The sequence below is a fragment of the Macrobrachium nipponense genome, chromosome 34 (genome assembly GCF_015104395.2).
Source record: "Macrobrachium nipponense isolate FS-2020 chromosome 34, ASM1510439v2, whole genome shotgun sequence".
NCBI lineage: Eukaryota > Metazoa > Arthropoda > Malacostraca > Decapoda > Palaemonidae > Macrobrachium > Macrobrachium nipponense.
Genome location: NC_061095.1, coordinates 51279518 through 51287521, shown reverse-complemented (window position 1 = coordinate 51287521; position 8004 = coordinate 51279518).

The window sequence follows — 8004 nt, the reverse complement described above, 5'->3', positions numbered from 1 at the left end:
ATGTAATTGTGCATGACTTTTCTTGTTTTGAATAAAGCATTATTACAAATTAAAAATAAAATAACAATTATAAATTAAGTTAAACCTAAAAACTAAATAAAAAATATAATAATCAAAATTAAAAATAAAATTCAAAATTCACAATAAAGAAAATTAAAAATAAAAATTAAAATGAAGCGTTAAAACAAAAGGCTCTGTTGGTCCTCATTTCATCTTCACAAAAGAACAAATTTCCGCACAGAATATTTCATAAAGACCAAAGTTTACATCAGAATAAAAGACGAAACAAACTGAAAAATTGCCAGAGTGGTCGCCTGCTTGCAAGCACTGAAAACGGAGGAACAAATTCGTTCCATTGCAACATTCAGTCACAACATAGGAAGCAATTGCAAGGCAGCCTTTATGCACCGCCAACAAACACTTGAAAGAGCCACATGGGCGTCTCTCCTTAAACACATGTCCCATCCCACACATCCCGGAGAGTCCACGGGAGTCCTTCTGCAACAAGAGACGAAGGATTCCCTCCTCTCTCTCCTGAAGGACTCTTGTGTTGGGGGGAAGCAAGAATAGGACAGGAAGGAAGGAAGGAAGGATGGCCTCCTTTCTTCTTAATGGAGTTGTAAAGTACAAAGTGCTCGGAGACATGTCGTTTACTTTCCCGAAAGACAGAGAGAGAGAGAGAGAGAGAGAGAGAGAGAGGAGAGACGAGAAGAGCGAGAGAGAGAGAGAATAGAGAGAGAAACTTCTATATATAAGGATTTATATAAATGAAAACATGTAGCGTATTATATATATATATATATATATATATATATATATATATATATATATATATATATATATATATATATATATGTATGTATGTATGTGTGTGTGTGTGTGTGTAAATTGATTATGTATCATACATACAAAATTCGTAGATGAAAAATTACGTTGACGTCGTGCTTGATAGAAAGCACTTCCAACGGAATTTGAATATAAAGAAGGGAACAAATATATAAAGCCTATAATATTCTATGGGCCATATAACACCTTTGGAAATTGGGGGGTGGTTTTTCAAATCAATTAATTACAGATACAGATACAGAGGCCTACCGTACAGGCAGATTAAGTTATTTGCTTCAATATTTGTTCTCCCAATATTCGCTTTTGAATTTCCAAGCGACATTTGATAAAAGAGGAAACAATCGGAATAATTCCCCAGATATGATGGCGACTATCCGATCAAAACATTTGGAGAGACACTCAGTCGTATTTTCCAGGAAAAAGCCCTGATATTTGATTTTATTTTGTTGTCATTCTCTCATGTATCATATTTAGCTGTTATTTACTAATAAATGGGGAAGTGGACGCTTGTTCCAGAATTATTATTAATAATATACATATTGTGGCCGGGGATTTTGTTCTGACAGAGAGAGTCCTGTTTTGGGATGAATCTTGAACTGCTTCAGGTGGCTGGACGACCATATGATAGGATGGTGGGTACGTTGACAGAAGCTCATTCCATACATTTTCTGGTTAAGTGTTATATATTATATATATATATATATAATATATTTATATATATATATATATATCTATATATATTAATATAATATATGTATGTATCACTCCAAATACCTGGGCAGAGAGAGAAAGAGGTCCTACAACCAAATCCCCAAACTCACTTCGTCGTCCAGCCACCTGAAGCAGTTCAAAATTCAGCCCCAAAAAGAACTGTGTGTGTGTGTCAGGCAAAATCCCCTCCCATCAATATATTAATGCTAATTCTGGAACATAAATCACTTCGAGATTTATGGGATAACAGCTAAAAGTGATGCAGGAGAGGAAAAAAAAACAAAAGAAGATGAGAACATAAGACAGCAGTTTTTACCTGAAAATATGCCCAAGTGTCACTGCAAACATTGGGATCCGATAGTCATCATCAAATCTGGGGATTATTTCAATTGTTTTCTTTTCCCTATAAAATGAAACTTGGGAATTCTAAAAGCGAATGTCAAAAGAGCAAAAGGATTTAGAGATATAATTGAACCTGTCTGTGGGGTAAGCTTCTGTATGTAAATGTGTGTGTGTGTGTGTATCTGTGTTTATGTATGTATGAGATTTCTATGACGGAATGTGCAAATCAACTAAAAAAAATTGTGACCTCTTTATCGAACACTGAATTAGAAGGTCAAGAACAGAAAATATGGTTCATTATTATTATTATTATTATTACTATTACTATTATTATTATTATTATTATTATTATTATTATTATTATTATTATTATTATTACTCCATACAGCCATGGACTTTGAACCATAGACTACAAAGGCCACAACACAAAGGTAAAACCACAACCCAAGGATTGACAACAGAATTATGGTACAAGATAAACATAAAATCTTCAATGACCTAGTCATCTGAAATAGCATTTCAAGATACCAACCCGGCCCCCCTCCTCACCCTTCAACCATGCAAAATGTAAATATAATCGTTTTAAAAATGACGATTCTCTACAAGTTCGCAAGAAGCAGCATATTTCCTTTTCGTTTATCTACGGTTTCATTACCCCAAGAGACAGTTAGTGAATAAAAGCATCAGTGATAAAACTGGAATCCCTTTATAAAATAAGAAAAATGTCTGAGGCATCAAGGTTCTAGAAGTATCTCTTGGGGCTTCACCCAATATTTTGTTTAATAATGATCGTCGGGCACGTACAAATACCTTAGCCGACAAGCCAGTGAAATAAACGTCAAAGTTTAGTAACAGTTTTAAAGTTACCGATACATTTTTCTCAGAATATTATGAAGCTTTCAAATTTAAAAATGATAGAACAACATATTACGCGATATAATTACCTTTAATTCTAATATTAATGTACCAAAATATCATAGTAAATACGATAATTTTCCATGAGCCATACGATGTTAGGAGAGGTAGAGGAAGGCATGGCAACACTGGTCACTGAACAACTGATGAGGTTGTCTGTAGTTTGGCGTTGTGTTGTGATCACCTTCAAAGACATCCGTAAAACGCGTTCATTTAAATTTAATTGCTCTGATCCTGAGTGTTATTTTGCTCTCACTGAGCACTTTCGTACGATTATTGAAGTACTTCAGGCATAGATATAGTAACTGTCCTTCGGAAGGAGCGTTAAAGTGAAATTTATTAACGAATCAAAATCCTTGCGGCATCAGGCAAAGGGACAAGCAACAGAAAGGTCAGTTCTGTCATGTCACCGATTTCAAATTAAATTTATTTATCTCTACGCCATTCTGAATTTAAAAGAGACCAGGGAGTAGGCTAAGTGGAAAATACAATGGTTCGTAAAGAAATATTTAACTAAGTTAGACGTATATCAACTTTTATAGTCACAAATAATAAACAGCAAATATCGTTTGATATCAAATACACGGTAAAATTCATCTTGAAACATGCAATACATTTTGGACTTGAAAATATCATGTTCCTTGTGTTTTCAATTGTGTTTTGAACTTTTCTAACGTTGGTTTATTTCGTTGTAAAGTTTTATATAATACCATCACCACAACCATAAGCGCCATGTTTATCAGTAAAACATAAACAAAAGACGATAAATATCTCGGTAACGGTAACTTCGCGATAGATTTGAACACGAGTTTCTTGCTGATCATGTTAAGGAGACTGTCGATCACAGCATGAAAGCGCCATTATTAACTAATAGTTCAAACTAAAATAATACTAAATTTCCTATACATTGTGGATGACCCCAAAGACCACTCGGCTATCCCTTATACACAAAAACCCTATGGTATTATTAACTTAACTTTCGTATTTAATTTATTTCGTTCCAAGAGTCGAATCTGAGCGAAGAAGCCTTTGACAGGAGAGCGCCAGGGAGTTACATTGGTTGAATATCAGTTGGATGAGTCGTTAAATTGAAACTGCTTGTTTGCTGAGGACTGGGCTAGAAAGTGCGGTACAGTACGGTACGTTGTAAAAGAGTATGGTACGAAATTTATCAGGTACGGTATAGTATTTCTGCTTGTATATGGTAAAAAAATTTTTAAGGTTTTAAGGTACGGTACGATATTTGTTAATGCACGGTACGCCATTTTTAGGTATGACCTAAAGTATTTGTTAATATACGGTCCAGTTTTTATTTTTTGGGTGAGATACGGTATTTTTAGGGTAGGTACGGCATTTCTGCTAGTGCATGGTACATTTTTCAGATACTTAAAGGTAGCATATGTATTACTTAGTATACGGTACAACATTTTTCAGCACGGGAAAGAATAAATAGACCGTGCCGTACTTTTAACCATATTTTCCAGCTGTTATTTGACCATATTTTTCAAAAAAAAAAAAAAAAAAAAAAAAAAAAAAATTCTTATTGAGAATTGTTCTTTTTGTTGTAACTATAAATTATGTTTTGTAAGACAACTGTCATTTACGGCTCTGCCTGATACTTCCATTGCTCTGTCGACAGTTAAATTGTAACTATCTATAAATGGGGATATTTACAGTAACCATGATATTGGAGTAGACCTATATCAGCAAGGGATTGTTCATATTTACCCATATACGTGTGTGTGATATATATATATATATATATATATATATATATATATATATATATATATATATATATATATATGTGTGTGTGTGTGTGTGGTGTGTATCTATCTATCTATATATATATATATATATATATATATATATATATATATATATATATATATATATATATATATGTGGATTCAAGTCGTATTCAGTAATTCCATTTATTTTTTGCTAACGCGGTTCCCAGTTAAAAAGAAAGAAAAAAAAAAAAACATGCTTTTCATAGTGCACATGTCCATTAAGAGTGGAGTCGCTTTTTGAGAGAAGAATATAATGACGTTGAAGACTCTCTCTCTCTCTCTCTCTCTCTCTCTCTCTCTCCGTATGATATCTGCACTAACTTTTGAACGAACCATTTCATTAATCATTTACTCTGCCTGACAGATTCATATTTCATAAATAGTCGTAATTATCGTTCAACATTGCAGACTGACAGGCTTTTGAATTTGGCCGCTGACCTAATAATCATATTAAATGATAACAAAATTAACTAAAATGTTCCAGTCAAAATAAAGGTCTAAAACAGAACTTCTAGAGACTCTCTCTCTCTCTCTCTCTCTCTCTCTCTCTCTCTCTCTCTCTCTCCTCCCCTCCTCTCACGGCTCTATTCTCTCTCTCTCTCTCTCTCTGCCCCAGACGTTGGCTGACAACCTAGCTACCGAGATAAGAACTTCCTGTACCAGTATGATTTATGCGTCCCGCAGAGAGAGAGAGAGAGAGAGAGAGAGAGTCCAAAGTTTCGATTCCGCAAACGCCGGAATAATGAAGATGAATCAGCCAGAATAAAAGTGTATCCCTTTACGGCATCCACCTCACAAGTCCTCCTTTATCACCCTTTTAGGAAACACTTTTACTTCCCCCCTTTATTGCGAACGGAACCTCCTTTTACACGGGAGATGAAGAGGCAGGAAATTGTCTTGGGAGAAATTGATACCATTTTGCTGTCTCCAATCTCTGTCTTTTACCGAATGAAATTTGCTTGATCTTTCTTTTTTAAATATATTCTTCAACGTTATAAGATTTTTATTTCTCTACTTAGTATATTAATTCCACTGAATATTCATATAAAACTACTGTATAAAAGAAGATGAAGCCAGAATAAGCGTCACTAAATAACACTGAGTAATGAAACTGATTATCAAGGCGACTGTCGTATAACTGAGATCATAAGATTTACAGAAATGACGAAACGAAAGGCAGCTCTGAAATATTTTGCCTTTTTGAGGACAGGTCAAAGTTCAGGAAATGTACAGATAAATGTCGGTACACATCAAAGTAATGTGACAAGAGACATTCCTTGTTGACATATGAAAAGTGTTGTTATGTGAAACGATTTGAAGAATAACCTTTCAATTTATAACTATAGGCTTGAAACTTATAGCCATAATAATAATATTCTAATTGTTATTTACAAAAACCAAATCAATATATAGTAAACGATAAAGCAAACCTTTCATACGTCATTCTGTAGAGCGAAGGAGAATTTTAATGTTATTGACCACGAGAGAGCATCCGGTGTCATATATTCCACCTTACAGGGATAAATTCTCAGTTGAACTGTATTTTTCACTTAGAGAAACAAAACGCTATAGATTCTCTCTAATGGAGAACAAGGGACCACTTCAAATCCTGCATTTACTTTCGATATCAATAAATACTTACCAAGTGACTAGAAAATTGGAATGATGCAAATTAAATGGCTACCAACATTCGTTCTCGGAGAAAAGGAATTTGTCCTGCAAATATATTCGATTGTTGATTTCGTTATAACAGCCATTTTATATAGATGTGAAGAGAGATGTATCAGTTTGAAAGCCAACGAACAAACATAAAATAATTTTTAAAAACTCTCACTTTCTTTTACCCTGATTGCCTGAGGTTTTCCTTACCAAGTTTTTTTCTTCCTTTCTCAACAACACTGGTTTGAAAATCCCGACCCATATTTTTCCACCTGAGAGAACTCCCCAAAATATTCGGAGGTTTAATCCTTTGATATTTATTATTTGTCATTCTATAGTGATATCAATTCTAATTTAAACCTTAACAAGTATTAGATATAAGAATTATAGCTATATATTGAAAATAACAAACTCCGACTGCACAATACAAGATTTGGGTTACTGTGAAGACGAAAACTCCTGATTAAAAAGTATAAAGCATGTTTTGGCATATTGCAGAAAAAAAAAATATGGCCCTTAACACGCTAGAAACAGGGCTATATTTTTCACCCATCGAGTGCATGCCTGTAGAATAACCTACATTGCAAATAACTTATATCAGAACGGAATGAACAGCTGTACTTAATGTCAGAAAGCACGCAGGTTAAATTTTGACGCTGCTTTTTCGTGAAATTTAGGTTTTCTTAGGCTTCAATTAGCTGTTGCCTGTATCATCGACTATTTATTTGTTCCATTCTGGAATATTTAGGGGAGGGAGAGAGAGAGAGAGAGAGAGAGAGAGATTGAAAATAACTGCAAATCCAACATTCCATGACAAGAGGAACCTTTATTCAGTGTCGGAGGCCTTCAAGAAATACCGCTCCATATTTTCTCACTTCTTGACACCGACTCTGACAACCAGACTGCCAGGATAAAAACTTCCTTTTCCATTACGACTTATAACTCCCACAGAGAGAGAGAGAGATTTTTGCGCGAAAGATGAGATTATAATTATTGCCAAATCCTTTGTGGCAAGTTTGAAAAAGATGAAAATAAAAATGACTAATTTAATTGGAGGATTCCAGTAATCAGCTCTGCGTTTTATTGGTATTTAATCCACAAGTGTCTTTGGCCTTCTTTTAAAGAATCTATAAAACTGTTTGCGAAAAGTCTCTTCATAATAAAGTTAAAAGTTCTACAAATTCAATTTAGCTTCAACATTCAAGACGAGGCTGATACATTGATCACTGTATCTGAGCAACACTAAAGAACAAATTGCCGGGAATAATCAGTGCATTAATTGAAAGTAGCACTAATTGATGCAGTTTATATAAACAAGAGCCAACACCAACATATATTAAGAAAGGAAGAAAGAATCCCGATGAATCAGGAGGAACAAAAGTCAAGAATTGGAAGCGTTTGTTTATGTGTCGAGTAATGGACGGGACACAAACAAAGGCAGATCTTACACAAAGGGGTGAAATCAAACGCCCAAAGGATACCCAATCCCCTTCCCCCCTTCCTCTCCCCAGACTTTACCTTAATGGACAAGACAGCGAGCATCAAGGGATTCACTAGAAATATCATTTAAGTTAAAATATCCGGGTTGCTTTTTTTCTTTTATTAATTTCGAAACTAACATTATTCTCTCTTATTATTCAAACTGGCATAGCACAATCAATTATACGCCTTTGCTGTCATTAAGGTCATTCATAATAGCCTCATATTTCTAAAGATTATTCCCAAAATCTCCAAGACT